We start from the raw sequence: 16,045 nt of genomic DNA, 5'->3' as shown, positions 1-16,045 counted from the left end.
CGGACGGCAGGCGCAGCCCTGGAACGTGGATGGGTAATGTATATCGTTAGTCGCCGGCCACGCATCGCTACTACACGCAGCGGTGCGCGGTCGGCGCCCGACAAAAATAGGGTCTAACCTATATCAACGATCAGCCGATGATCGTTGTCATCGGCTGATCGTTGCATTTATTACATGGAGCGATAATCGGCCGAATCGGGCCAATTGGGCCGATTATCGTTCCGTGTAATAGTACCCTAAGCCTGTTTGGATTTCTGTATGCTCAGTCCTTATTCCTACAAGAGATAAGCAAAGTGTGGATTTTTATGGTGCCATTGACTGAATTAGCATTATGCCTACAGCCATGTGTGGCCAGCTCTGGAGGGGTATGGGGTCTCCCGCATACCTATGATTGGCTCATAGACCTGAGCTGCATCTATTATGGACAACTGAGGGTAATGCCTATACAAAGACACATTACAAGGATATTTTCCAACATGCAGAAAAATATCCCTTTGCTGCATGGACAGTGTTCTGCAGACTTGACTTTGGAGCTCCCAGCATCATGATTAATTATGATGTTGGAAGTTCCAATACTGGTTGAAAGTTTGAGCTAGTGTACCGACACATCTGTGCTGCTGTGTCAGTGCACTAGTGCGAACTTTCGAACAGTATCTGAGCTCCCAAAATCATAATTAATCATGACGCTTGGAGCTCGTAGGTCAAGTCCGCAGAACACTGTCCATGCACGGATGGAATTCTGCGGACATGTACATTAGCCCTTATAGGAAGTTTGAGATTTTTATCAAGTAAGTTGTAACATTAATAAATGTTTTTGTCAAAAATTGCGTGTATACAACATGGTCTTTGCATGGTTTCTATAAAAATTTCTAGAAGCACTTTCTTAATTTCTTAATTAAAAGGCCATAAAAATTATGTAAAAAAGTGTGACATGATGATTTTAACCCTTTTTCCCCCCAATATTTTGTGGCATGTCACTTGCAGTCTCTTTCTATTAAAGACTGTTGTCATTGTGACCTAAAACCTATAATAACCCCCTAACCCCCCTGAAAAACTGAATATATCCCACGATGGAACATTAACAACCAAAAACAATGCGTGCAATAAACAAGTGGTTAAAGGAGAAGTCCGGCCAAAATAAATTTTTGATATGTTGTTACTTATGAAAAGTTATACAAATTTCTAATGTACATTAATTATGGGAAATGCACATATAGGGCTATTTCCCTTAATTTAGTAGATCAGGAAGTGTTAGAATTCTCTCAGATCCAGTGACGTCACGACGAAAGGTGTAATTCCTATGGAGTGTCCAGCAGGGGGCGCTCTCAATATAGAAGTCTATGGGACTTTATTGTGTCTATAGATGTCTATGTAAAGTAATGTAGTGTAGTGTAGTGTACAGTGCTTTATTGAATGAATACATCTATGGAATACTCTGGGGAGCAAGTGTCCCTGCTCCCCAAAGTATTGCATAAATGTATTCATTCAATACATTAGGATATCACAGTAAGCCCGCTGATCCGCCGCATTCCCGCCGATCCGCCGCATATACACTGAACTACAGCTCCCATCATCTGCTTATAGTATGAACAGGTGATGGGAGCTGTAGCTGGGTAATGGATATCACTTGCCTGCGATGCCACTGCTTATGACGCCGGGCGCAGGGGGAGCCGCTCAGTACACAGGAGCACTCCCCCCCCCCCCTCCTCCTCCTTCTGGGAACCTTCTCCCTATACCACTGCTGACTCCCCGCCTGGCCGCCGCTCTCCCCCCACACATACCGGCTCCCGATGCATCAGTGCAAACACCAGGATGCATCGGGAGCCAGTATATGAGAGCGGAGAGCGGCAGCCAGGCAGGGAGTCAGCAGTGCTATAGGGGGAAGGTTCCCGGAAGAAGGAGGAGGAGGGTGGAGCGCTCCTGTGTACTGAGCGGCTCCCCCCTGCGCCCGGCGGCATAAGCCGTGGCATCGCAGGCAAGTGATATGCATTACCCAGCTACAGCTCCCATCACCTGTTCATACTATAAGCAGATGATGGGAGCTGTAGTTCAATGTATATGTGGCGGCTCGGCGGGAATGCGGCGGATCGGCGTGCTTACTGTGATATCCTAATGTACTGATTGAATACATTTATGCAATACCTTGGGGAGCAAGGACACTTGCTCCCCAAAGTATTCCATAGATGTATTCATTCAATAAAGCACTGTACACTACACTACATTACATTACATAGAAATCCATAGAAACAATAAAGTCCCATAGACTTCTATAAAGAGAGCGCCCCCTGCTGGACACTCCATAGGAATTACACCTTTAAACGTGATTTCACTGGATCTGAGAGAATTCTAACACTTCCTGATCTACTAAATTAAGGGAAATAGCCCTATATGTGCATTTCCCATAATTAATGTACATTAGAAATTTGTATAACTTTTCATAAGTAACAACATATCAAAAATTAATTTTGGCCGGATTTCAACTTTAAGCTTTCTTGGGGTGCATTTCCACAGAGATTTATCTTACAGATTTTTGAAGCCAAAGCCAGGAACAGACTATAAAAAGGGAACAGGTCATAAAGGAAAGACTGAGATTTCTCCTCTTTTCAAATCCATTCCTGGCTTCGGCTTCAAAAATCTACCAGATAAATCTCTCTGTGTAAAGACGTTGTTAAAGAAGTGTTAAGTCGCTAAGGGGGCAAAGTCGTGATCAGTGAATGCGAATAAAACTACACCCGCTTGTGATGATTGTGACTTAGTCTCATCAGCCCCACGTTTTAGAAGGAAAGCAGGAGAAAAAAGTACTAGTGCCAACAAGAAGGCTTTAACAGACTACTGCTCGCTGGACAACCCCTTTAAGTGTGTAGGGTAAGATTACCGGTTGCTTCAAACGTTGAATACAGCCATAGGCCCTGTTCACACAATGTAGTTTTTCATTAAAGGGGTACTCCGGTGCTGATAAAAAAAAAACATCATAAACATAATTTTTACATTTACCATCCCTCCGGAGTCTGTCTTCGTTTGAATTTCCCGCTGTTTGCAGGTCCCTGAAGCTCCAGTTGGTGGCTTTATTTTATTTTTTTCTTTACTTCCTGGTTTGTGCTTTCCCATGATGCAGTTTGTCTCCTGTGATGTCTAATAGACTATAAAACTGTTAGATGGCTTACATCTTGTTCAGCCAATCAGAGCTGAGCAACCTGAGTCATTTGACAAAGGGAGGCTGGCTTAACAGGGCTTAGACCCGCCTCCCTCTTGATGATGTCATTGTCACAAAATGGCTTCCACAGAACAACCTGGGGTCAACAGTCATTAGGTAAGAATAAGTTTACTTCACTTCCTGATGGGAGATTGAGGGGGGAAAATATAGGGAAGGGGGGCAGATAGGTGATTGAAGCATATTACAAAGTTATCTAACTTTGTAATGTGTTTCAATTACTGGGAAAAAGCTTTTTGCTGGAGTACCCCTTTAAGTAACTGCCATTGTAGCAGATTTGCCGCTATTTATTGAAAGTCTGATATAACATTGTTTTCTATGGAATAATGGCCACATTGTATACACTCTGTATTTTGTTAATTTTGTGCGGCCGCTATTCAATTCCAATTAAAGGGGAACTTCACATAAGAAAAACTTGTTTTCTATTAAAAGTGCATTAACAGTTATATAGATGTGTCTATATAATGTATTACCATATCTGTGCGGTCCTGCCACCCTGGTAGCTGATTAACATCCGGGAAGTGAAGAAAACTGACCTCTGTGCCAATCCACATTGTCTCCTGCTCCCACCTTAGAACACAGAGATGCCATGCCAAGTAATGCTATATGCTTCTTCAGAAGGTTTTTTTTTTTTTTTTAACCTCTACCTTGAGTTCCCCTTTAACATGAAGTGATGTTCATCTGGCTGGTACTACAGTACTGGCCGGGGTGAACATCAAAGACAGCGGCCGTGTCACAGAACATCCACTGTCTTACGGCCTGTGAACCCTGTAGGCTGTATGCATGTTTTCTAGAACTTCCTATATGTTTGTTATGTGGCATCTACAATTTCAGACTCAGACTTGTATTACATGTTTACAGCATATACCACGTCCTTTGTATTTGTATCATTGTGTAGGTGTGATCATGACTAGTGTAGAGCGGACTTACCAAACTGTTCAGGTTCAGCAACGTTCTCTGCACCCTCAGCGTTTGATGCCGCCCTCCAACAACTTCAGCCACTGGTAATGAAATGCAGATGTTGTGGCCCAGACTTCCCCCAGCGCACCCAAGGTTCCCTTATTTCTACCAATCCCACATTCTTTGCTAGGTGAGAGGGCAACAACCTCCACAGACACCTCTAAAATCATGTGGAAGATCTTCTCAGAACAGTGGAAGTTTTTATAACTACACATGAGTAGAGATGATCGAACATCGGAAAATCTCAGGTTCTATAGAACTCGAACCTTGTCCAACCTTCCGCGTTTGATTCCCGATGCCTTCCTGGTCCGTGGGGAAGGAGGAGACAGCCTTGGTACCGCCTGGAATTCAGCCTAGGTAATAGGCGATACCCGGGCTTCCCCACGGACCAGGAAGGCATCGGGAATCAAACGCGGAAGGTTGGACAAGGTTCGAGTTCTATAGAACCTGAGATTTCCCGCTGTTCGATCATCTCCACACAGGAGGAACCAGCTCCATATTCTTGTCAATGGACTTAGATGTAGTGAGGTGTCCTGTATGTAATGTCGGGGTGTCCTATACTTGTATGCACAGTGTATATTACTGGGGTAGAGACATTTCTGGACCTCTCTTGGTGATTCGCTTACACACTGCAGCCAAGGGCTGACCTCTCCTATAGGAGGAGCACAGCAGGCTTCCCGTACACACAGTGAGAGCAGCAGCCGTCTGCACCGTACACAGCGGACTACATTTCCCGACAGCCCTCAGGACAGGGTTTGCCCAGCTGCCAGTTCCCGCCCAGACTGACGCTTCCCGCGAATTTCATGCAAACTGCAAGAGGCAGAGAGAGAGAGCGGCGGGGCTGCTGCACGGTCCTCATCTCCCCGGGAGGAGACCCACGTGTACGGAGGAGACGGCGCCGTACATGACATTGCGGTAGAGCCGGGGACGAGACGCGCTTTGTCTGTCACGTCTGTACAGACATCCACGAGGGGCGGGGAGAAGGCCGCTGCGACCACATGGACCGGAGCTTCCCGGGAGGTATGAGCGGAGTACCGGGCACTTCCTCTGCACTGTGCCGTGTCGTCCCCGGAGATGACGCTGTGCGTGTACGGGCCGGGATCCCGGTGTCCTGGACGCTGACATCTGCCGGTATCGCTCATTGTAAGTTTCTGTTCCTGCATGTCCGGTGATCGGGGTGTACGGGCAGTAGCGGCTCCTCTCCGGGGGAGGGCGACACCGGGGGTGGGCTCAGCTCCCGAACGTGGCCCATCTCCTGGGGTCAGCAGCCACCATGTCCCATCACATAGAGGGGTCAGCAGCCACCATGTCCCATCACATGGAGGGGTCAGCAGCCACCATGTCCCATCACATGGAGGGGTCAGCAGCCACCATGTCCCATCACATGGAGGGGTCAGCAGCCACCATGTCTCATCACATGGAGGGGTCAGCAGCCACCATGTCCCATCACATGGAGGGGTCAGCAGCCACCATGTCCCATCACATGGAGGGGTCAGCAGCCACCATGTCCCATCACATGGAGGGGTCAGCAGCCACCATGTCCCATCACATGGAGGGGTCAGCAGCCACCATGTCCCATCACATGGAGGGGTCAGCAGCCACCATGTCTCATCACATGGAGGGGTCAGCAGCCACCATGTCCCATCACATGGAGGGGTCAGCAGCCACCATGTCCCATCACAGGGAGGGGTCAGCAGCCACCATGTCCCATCACAGGGAGGGGTCAGCAGCCTGGGAGGGGGGAGTGATTTTTAGGGTGCAGTATAATTGGTTTATGGGGTACAGAGGGCATCCTGTGTATATATAGGTGTGGGGAGGTTGGGAAGGGGGCAGGCCCTGTTCTGGGGGTAAACATTATACGGTGTGTTGATCAGGGCATTGTGTAGGGGGTATATTATTAGTTTGGGGTCTCTTCCCTCATTGGGGTGGTGCTTTCCAGCAAGTTCTCCTTTGGGTGGTGTAAGGACTTGGGAGGTGGGTAGTGATCAGGTGATGGGGGTATAGTGACAGCTGTTTCCATGGAGGGTGATGGCGAGTGGGTGTTAGTGGGGGCAGTACATTCCTCCTGCCTTCCATAGACATACACACTGGAAGCCAAAGTAATCTGTCATACACAGTTCACACTGTGCGGTCTCTGTTACAGTACATTTTGTGATGTGGTGAAACATCTGTAATGTATACACAGTGTGAACTTTGCTATAGGATATTAGAGTGTAAGCCCCGCTGGGGACAGGGACAGCTAGAAGGACACTTTCCATACACTGCTGCAGAATATGTTGGTGCTATGTATATACTTATGGTGCTGGCAGCAGAGACTGTTCTCCTACAGGGCTACATGTTATTGTCCTGGTCTCCCGGTAGGAGATGCTACTGCAGTTCCTAAGAGAGAAACTTGAAGGTGAAGCTTGCCAGCCCTGTACACATATCTCAGGAGTGACAGTACAGTATTGGAGCAGCGCAGATATGTGCAGGATGTCAAGCGCAGGTCACACGGTGGGGGTGGGAGAGCCGCCTTACAGCAGTCTGTCTCCACCAGATAAAGGACCAAGGCAGCAAGCAGCACGTGTCTCATAAGGATTCTGCCCAATATCAATTGTCTATGGAGAACCCGGGTGTAAGGAGTAAATGCGCTTTGTACGGCTGCCATGTGCTCCAGTCCTGGCTGAGGTAGTAGTTTGTGCTGTTGGTCGGGTTGTGACACTGCCCGCTGTGGAGATAACTGCGCAAGCTACTGCCTTGCTAGTGCTGGGGATGAGCTGCAGCTGGAGACAATAGCTCCTCATAGGGTTAATCTGTGGGGACAGTCATCATTTTACCTGCTGCTGTTCCTGATGTTGGAAGCTGATCTGAAGAACAGGTTTGATGTACTAGAATTCTCCTCATTCATTACAGATGTGATGCATCCAGACAGGACCGCGCTGTGTGGCACATGAAATATTTCCTGTGCACTGGCATCTATCACCCAGCATGCACTACTTCACCACATCTCCTAATGGTTTTCACTGTAATAATGGCACTTGTTATCTACAAATAAACAATTCTTTCTCCGCTTATTATGCCATTACTGTTTTTTGTTTTTCCTCCTGCTGACAAAAGTTTACTGCAGGTTATATTCACATATACATGACGCGCAACATAGTTTTGCAGTGTCTTTTTTACACTTCACCTATTAAAGTTTCACATTTAAAAGTGACATGGCCAGTAACTGCATAGCCAAACCATGGTAAAAAGCTTACAGTTCTGCAGCACAGCACACCATCACCTTTTGTGAATTTCGGACCATGTAAAAGAGTTCCCTAACTTCAGTCCTCAAGGACTACCCACAGGTCATGATGGTCCCTTAGTATTTCACAGGTGAAATAATTAGAGTCCGTGCATCAGGTATCACCACAGGTGGTGTTTGTATTGGATATTCTTAAATCCTGACCTGTTGGGGAACACTGGTGTAAAAGGACCCTAAGGGGAAGATTTATCAAACACGGTGTAAAGTAAAAACTGGCTCAGTTGCCCCTAGCAACCAATCAGATTCCACCTTTCTTTCCTCACAGACTATGGGAAATGAAAGGTGGAATCTGATTGGTTGCTAGGGGCAACTGAGCCAGTCTCCCTTTACACCATGTTTGATAAATCTCCCCCTTAGCCTTGAAAAGGCTTTGCAGACAAGCACAAATCTCCCTGATTTATACTTGTGAGGCTGCCTGTGTAAAATGGCCCTCATTCCAGAAAAACCTACCGAATGCCTTTAGTGATATTGGAGACACCTTATTGTATAGCAACCATGGCATCTGAGGGGTCAACCATTCCCTATAGTTTTTTTTTTTCTTCCTTTTTATGTCATTTTTACTATGTATTGGCACTTTTTAGCATATAATGCATAAGACATCCAGAAGATAATGTAAAAAAAATTGAAATAAAAATGCAATTACATTAGTATGATTACAGCCGGCTGCTTCTGACTGCTGCTGCTCACCCAGTGCTGGCAAACTGGGAGATGTTTTCCAGGATTGGATCCAGCTTTTCCGAGCAGCAGTCAGTTATAAGGGTATGTTCACACTGAGTAAAGTAGATGTAATACCGCAGCGGAACTCTGCCACAGAATTACGCCTGCCTCAGTGTGTCATATCATCTCAATGTGTGGAGAGCAGCAGAGGAGAGCGAACCCTCTGATTCATTCACAGCGGGACACAGAGCATGGCGGGATTCTGCGTTGGAGAAGTCTGCTGTGGAATTCCGCCATATTTGCTCAGTGTGAACATATCCAAAGGCTGCCAGCTGATAAAGCAACGCACTTCATTATTTCTGCTTATTACTGTACATTTGCTCATCTCTACCCACCACACAAGTACATGTTAGGAGTCGTAGTCTTGGAATACATACACACTACAGATTGGCATCTTTAGGGTAGCTTCACACGTACCGACTTGCAGCGTTAATAATGCTGCGAGTCGGCTAGGTCCTGGCAGATCACTTTCACTACATACACACAGCGGTCTGAACGACCACTGCGTGTATGTAATTCTGCTGGCCGCTTAACCCCTTCTGTTCCCGCCGGGTCTTGCTCTGTATACATTACCTGTCCTCTCCCGCCCGGCCAATCAGTGTGTTGTACTGCCACAGCCACTGATTGGCCGGGCTGGAGAGCAGTACGCCGGGATCCCATGCAGCGAGGACAGGTAATGTATACAGAGCGGGAGCCGGGCGACAACAGAAGGGGTTAAGCGGCCAGCTGAATTACACATACGCAGCGGTCGTTCAGACCGCTGTGTGTATGTAGTGAAAGTGATCTGCCAGGACCTAGCCGACTCGTAGCGTTATTAACGCTGCAAGTCGGTACGTGTGAAGCTACCCTAAAGGAGGATGCGGTTTCAGTGGGGCTTAAATGAGCGAGCATTCTGTTACAAGCTTTCCTCAGCACTAAATAGAATGGTGACTGACATAAGGTGAAGTGGCATCTCTCCTCTCCATATTACACTGCCTGAACACTACATCTTAACTAGCGACACCTATTCTGCAGCCCAAATGAGGCCCACAAAGTTTTAGAGAGTGTGATAAAATTCAGGTAAGCATTGGGGACATTAATGCAACTGTTATCCTTGGTGGCATGTGATCACAGGACTCCAACACTACAAAAATAACATGGCTAATCTCTGTGCCACACGCCATAGCTATCAGCTCCTGGTCTCCTCCATGGCTATTGGGGGTCAGATATTAGCTCCTCCTACAGGGGTGTGGCTAAAGCAATTTGGATGCATAACCCCTCCCACCTGATGGCTCACTGGCAGGAACAGGAAACAAAGGGAACATGATATCACAGGGAGTAAAGAAAACAATCATCCTGTGACTGATCCTGCAAACACAATAAGCGCTATAAAAAAAAAAAAAAAAAAGAATAGAAGAACATACAACACCCACAGAGATGAATGCAATGCTAGTTTATTGAAAAATCTGGGACAACCCTGCTGCACCCCGCCCCCCCCCCCCCCCCCCCCCAAATGGGCAGTTAAAGGGAACCTGTCACCCCCCGTGCCGGGGTGACAGGCTCCCGACCCCCCGCTACAGCCCCCTATACTCACCTGATCCCGCCAGGTCCCGCTTCTGGATCTGGTCGGGTCACGGAGATCTCAGCCGCTGCAGCCCAGAGCGCGCGCTGAGAGATGAGTCCAACGCTCATAGAGAATGACGGAGAGTCCAGCGCTCCGTCATTCTCTATGAGCGTTGGACTCATCTCTCAGCGCGCGAGCCGGGCTGCAGCGGCTGAGATCTCCGTGACCCGACCGGATCCAGAAGCGGGATCAGGTGAGTATAGGGGGCTGCAGGTTCTCTTTAACCCCATAGACACCACGGTCCGCACGTGCACAGCTGTCAATGGGGGATAGTAGGAAGATTGGCTCCCTCTTTCACCCCTCTGAGCTGTGCAAGCGATTGTGTGGCTCCAAGGTATGTCAACCCAGAAGCCAGCCGGTGCTTCTGGGTTGCTTGCTATGGGAACCACACTGAGGCAGGAGCCTAATCTGTATGAATTGTCAGTGTGTAACCCATTCACTATTCCCCCAAAATAAATGATCCCTTATAAATAAGATACACTTATGTGGCATGTCACGTCACATGTACTCAAAAACTGTACCGCTAAAAACGTCAGCTTATGCTGCAAAAAAAATGTAAAAAACAACTCCATTAGCGAATAAATTTACAATGAACATTGTAAAATAAAAAAATACACAGAATTGATGTTTTTCATTACTTCACCTGCCAAAAAAAGAAATAAGTGGGGAAAAATGGAGACCATAGGACTGTTTTTAGGTTATTTTGGCAATGGCGAATCTTGCTAAAAACTTCCCTGGGTATGGTTGTATGTTCTCAATCACCGCCGAATGAGGTCCAGGTCAGCTCTGCTGCATCCAAATATATATACACACTAGAGATGAGCGAACCGGGTTCGAGTCCGAGTCCATCCGAACCCAAACTTTCGGCATTTGATTAGCAGTGGCTGCAGAACTTGGATAAAGCTCTAAGGTTGTCTGGAAAACATGGATACAGCCAATGACTATATCCATGTTTTCCACATAGCCTTAGGGCTTTATCCAAGTTCAGCAGCCACCGCTAATCAAATGCCGAAAGTTCGGGTTCGGATGGACTCGAGCATGCTCAAGGTTCGCTCATCTCTAATACACACACACAGCTCTGCTACATCCACATGATGTATATACACACACAGCTCTGCTGCATCCACATTATATATATATGTTGCAAGGAAATGACAAAATCACAGGATTTGATCAAATTCCTAGGGATGATGATGGAATGAACGAGTTGCCGAAGCATTGCTTACCCTAAGGCTGCATTCACACGTTCAGTGATTTTCCCGGTCCGTGATTGTGGTCCGGCCGCTACCTCCGTGATCCGGGCAAAAGAGTCCGTTTTGTATCCGTGTCCGTTTTTTTTCACGGATCTGTCTTACAGCATTTTAAATGACATTGATTACATCACATCCGTGAAAAACACGGATCTCATTGATTTCTATGGGGAATCCTTTCCGTGCATCCATTCCGAGTAATGACATGTCCTATTTTTTAACGGAAGCGATTACGGATTCGTGAAATCACAGAACATCTGAATAGCCCCATAGAAAGCAATGGGCTGTAAATTGTCCCTGCGCACGGATCTGTGAGCACGGACAACTTCCCGGAACGTGTAAATGCAGCCTCAGTTTCTTTGAAGAAATTTAAAGATGTGTTAATGGATTCCACAGTTTTGGTGTGTGTACCTAAGGTTGATAGAGGCCCATTAGATGGAAGTACCATTGTGGGGATTGTATAAGATGTAAAAAAAATTAAAATTATTTATACCAGATCGGTACCTCAGTAGGAATTATTAAAAATTGGCTACGTAGAAGCGCTCTTCAAGTACAACATTTACCAAAAGAGTTCCCCAGACCGACCTAAGTCTGCCTGAGATTGCAGGAAAATTATCCTTATTTGGATGTCAAGGATTTAAAGAAGTGTTCCAGGGAACAGTCCAAAATGCAATGTAAAACTAAAAAAAAGTGCCTGTAAATTTTTTTAAAAAAAGTAAGGTACTCTATAACTCGAGTTGCTACAAATCAACGTGTTTTAATAAAAAAAATTTAAAAATGAATGAACATGATTATTTATTAATCACATTCGGTAAAAATATCTGCTTAACTACCTATTTCATTTGTAATTAGTTTCGAATAAATAATTCGTATTTCAACGACTATTGTCTTATTACTTAATAAATAAACATAGAGCCAGGTGACTCCTGACTCATTCATTTCATCATTTTCCTGAAAGGGGTCAGGGCTTTGATAAAATCCCTGACTTTCTTCAGGGAAATGTAACTGTGTGGTCATTTCATCATTTCCCGCGAGTTGATCAAATTTTCTTTCATTTCCCTGCAACATGTAGCTCTGTTGCATCCACATGATATATATACACACACAGCTCTGCTGCATCCACATGATATATACACAACACAGCTCTGCTACATCCACATGATATATACACACACACAGCTCTGCTACATCCACACAATATATACACAACACAGCTCTGATACATCCACATGATATATACACACACAGCTCTGCTGCATCCCCATGATATATACACACACAGCTCTGCTGCATCCACATGATATATACACACACAGCTCTAATGCATCCACATGATATATACACAACACAGCTCTGCTACATCTACATGATATATACACACACAGCTCTGCTGCATCCACATGATATATACACACAGCTCTGTTGCATCCACATGATATATACACAACACAGCCCTGCTACATCCACATGATATATACACACACAGCTCTGCTGCATCCACATGATATATACACAACACAGCTCTGCTGTATTCACATGATACTACACAGAGAGCTCCACATCATTACACAGCACTGAAGCATCCTGTCCCATCCCTGTGTATAGATCCTGCTTCATCTAGGCAGATACTTCTCAGCACTGAACTGAAAGCCCATCTCCTCCTTCCTATGAGACTGATCAAGTGGTTGTGCCGTCACCAAAGGTCCTTATTCTTACACTTATCAGCACACCAGCTTGTGCTACTCACCTGAGTTCTGTGTCCTGGGTGACAATGAGTGATGATTACCAGAGAACAGAGTTTGGCACCCCAAGTAACAAGACCTTATAGTTCTATCATTTGTGCCCGGCAATGCTACAATACTCTGTATGTGACAAGGGCCCCTTAATAGGTTTACTAGCAGTAAATGGGTAGCATTGCTATGGATGCCCCCTAGCAGTCGGTGCCCCCTGCAGTTGCGCGTTTTGCTTGGTGATAAAAAAAAAGCGGTCTTATATACCCATATCCTACAGTAGAAAATTTGAGAACCAAGGTGGTCTTGGAGCCCGTCCACTGAGGTTGAAGCACCCACTTGAGCCACAGAGCCTACACGGTGCCGTCCAGCTCCATATTTCTATTTGCATATCCTACAGTATATATTGGGAAGATAATATTGCAAGAATTTTTTGGAAATAGTTAAGGTGACGCTGTCACCCCTTTTTATATTCTGAGTTCTCTACACAGGTGTAATGGGTAAATGTAGCAGTTTTCAAACCTTATTTTATATCATATGTCATGGTGCTTGTCCAAGTAAAAAGTGATCTTTTATCAACTGCAGTTTGTGCTGAGTGGGCAGGGCTTCATGGCCCCTCTATACCCATTGGTATAGGCCAACCTAGAGGGGATGGGGCATAGACCTTTAGGCCAGCCTGTTCCAATGGTCCGTGAGGGGGCAGAGCCTAGTTGCCTATGACGTCATGGAGGGGCGGAGCCAACGGTGGTGCTTTGGGCGGGACTAACTGGTGTTGTTGCCATGAAGCCCTGCCCACTCAGCACAACCTGCAGTTGATAAAAGATGACTTTTTACTTGAACAAGCACCATGACGTATGATATAAAATAAGGTATGAAAACTGCTAAATTTACCTTTTACACCTGTGTAGAGATGTCAGAATGCACAAAAGGGGGTGACAGTGTCACTTTAAAACAAAAATACTGACACACTGTAATAGTGGCTAAAAATGTAGCCTGTCCAGCAAAGTTCAAGCGTTCATATGGTTATATCAATGTAAAAATACAAGTTATAAATGTAAGTTAAAAGTTATAGCTCTGGCCAGGCAAAAATAAACAAAAATTTGCCTTCTTGAATCTCTATATGTTTATTAATAGGCATCTTATCATTGCTGCCCCTCACCTCATGCTTATAAGTCCTTACAATTAATTTAAGCATTCTTAATATGCTTTTATCTATCAAATGGATTAAGAAAAAATCAATGTCTGCAATCTGCAGGGCTCTAATGTTTTCTGAGGGTTTATTCTGTAACAATAAGTTACTTTAACTATCCTTTTAAGTGCTTTGATAAAACTACCAAGATAAATCACCATTTTGATTTCCTTTACTGGTCCTAGTAAAGTAATAAATCTGAAGTCCTTTGTGTTTAACAGGTAGATTGCTAGTCAGTTAGAATAAATTGGAGCATTAGAATAAATTGGAGGACTTTGTTCCGCACCCCAAAAATAATGATTTTTTTTAAATTCTAAATAACATGTAAAACAAATGAAACAAACATTTAGAAACAGCTGAATATGTTATATTATAAGTCACTGTACAACAAGCTAGAATAGAGAAGCAGGGCTGCTGTCAGAGGTCTGTGTGGTCACATGACAGCAAAGTGGAAGCGGGGTGTGTTCAGCATGAACCAATCAGAAAGTGAGAATCAGCTGTGCAGGAGGACAGTGCCAGAAACTTCTCTATACAGCATTGTGAATGGCTGAGTGTAAGTGTAGGGACAAGGCAGAAGTGTGTAAAGCTCAGTGTAAGTGCACGCACATTATAGCAATGTGTATAGCTGAGTGTGAGTACAGGCACATTATGGCAGCAGTGTGTATAGCCGAGTGTTAGTGCAGGCACATTATGGCAGCAGTGTGTATAACTGAGTGTGAGTACAGGCACATTATGGCAGCAGTGTGTAAAGCTCAGTGTAAGTGCACGCACATTATAGCAATGTGTATATAGTTGAGTGTGAGTGCAGGCACATGGCAGCAGTGTGTATAGCTGATTGTGAGTGCAGGCACATTATGGCAGCAGTGTGTATAGCTGAGTCTGAGTGCAGGCACATTATGGCAGCAGTGTGTGAGTGCAGGCACATTATGGCAGCAGTGTGTAAAGCTCAGTGTAAGTGCACAGACATAATGTGTATAGCTGAGTGTGAGTGCAGGCACATTATGGCAGCAGTTTGTATATCTGAGTGTAAGTGTAGGCACATTATGGCAGCAGTGTGTATAACTGAATGTGAGTGCAGACACATAACAGCAGTGTGTAAAGCTCAGTGTAAGTGCACGCACATTATAGCAATGTGTATAGTTGAGTGAGTGCAGGCACATGGCAGCAGTGTGTATAGCTGAGTGTGAGTGCAGGCACATTATGGCAGCAGTGTGTATAGCTGAGTCTGAGTGCAGGCACATGGCAGCAGTGTGTATAACTGAGTGTGAGGCAGGCACATTATGGCAGCAGTGTGTAAAGCTCAGTGTAAGTGCATGCACATTATAGCAATGTGTATAGCTGAGTGTGAGTGCAAGCACATTATGGCAGCAGTGTGTATAGCTGAGTGTGAGTGCAGGCACATTATGGCAGCAGAGTGTATAGCTGAGTGTGATTGCAGGCACATTATAACAGCAGTGTGTATAGCTGAGAAGTTTGCAAACAAGAGACAGACCAGCACAGCAAGGTTCTCTTCTAGGAGATCGCCTGCCTCTGGCATGTGAGAAACAAGTACAGTACATGTAGGTAAATGGGGAAATGCTGGTGTGGTGTGCTTTGTGCATGATTTTTTTTTTAGAATAAAACACAATATTCTGCACATGAAGTGGTGATAGACGCAATTGCTCTTTTTGGACATGTAGGTACTCTGTTCTGCACTAACTGGCCCATGATTGGCTGGTGGCCATACATGCCCCGCTACACTGCTGCAGCTATGTAAACCTACTGATCTAAGGGCATGCCCACCAGCTCAGAGTGACATGCATAAGCATGAGCAGCACAATGGGATTCTAAATAGGCTTCTGGATTTACGAAAACATAAGGGGTTTTATATGTCATGACAGGTACACTTATCATGGCGTAAAACAATGGCATCCCATACATCACTGAAGGTAAAAAAATAGAAACCTTTTAATGCAATTATAGTCATAATTATTTGCAAAAAAAAGTCCTCACTTTCTTCCCAGAAATATTTTTCGGAGATTGATATAATACAGAAAATGGGATACAGTGTGCATCCTTTATAGTCTGGGAATGTCACAATATTTTTATGTCCCAGAGAATGT

The 16,045-nt window shown here is 45.3% G+C and overlaps 1 long non-coding RNA gene across 1 annotated transcript; it reads left to right on the top strand.

The window, feature by feature from the left end:
* Positions 1–4,893: 4,893 nt before the first annotated feature.
* LOC138774669 (uncharacterized) lies at positions 4,894–7,224 on the top strand. The gene is made up of 2 exons (XR_011360357.1): positions 4,894–5,314; positions 7,064–7,224. It is a non-coding gene; the product is annotated as an uncharacterized lncRNA (long non-coding RNA).
* The last annotated feature ends 8,821 nt before the right edge of the window (positions 7,225–16,045 follow it).

The sequence above is a fragment of the Dendropsophus ebraccatus genome, chromosome 1 (genome assembly GCF_027789765.1).
Source record: "Dendropsophus ebraccatus isolate aDenEbr1 chromosome 1, aDenEbr1.pat, whole genome shotgun sequence".
Classification (NCBI taxonomy): Eukaryota; Metazoa; Chordata; class Amphibia; order Anura; family Hylidae; genus Dendropsophus; species Dendropsophus ebraccatus.
The sequence above is the reverse complement of the archived record's forward strand: the minus strand, read 5'-3'. Positions and strand labels throughout refer to the sequence as shown.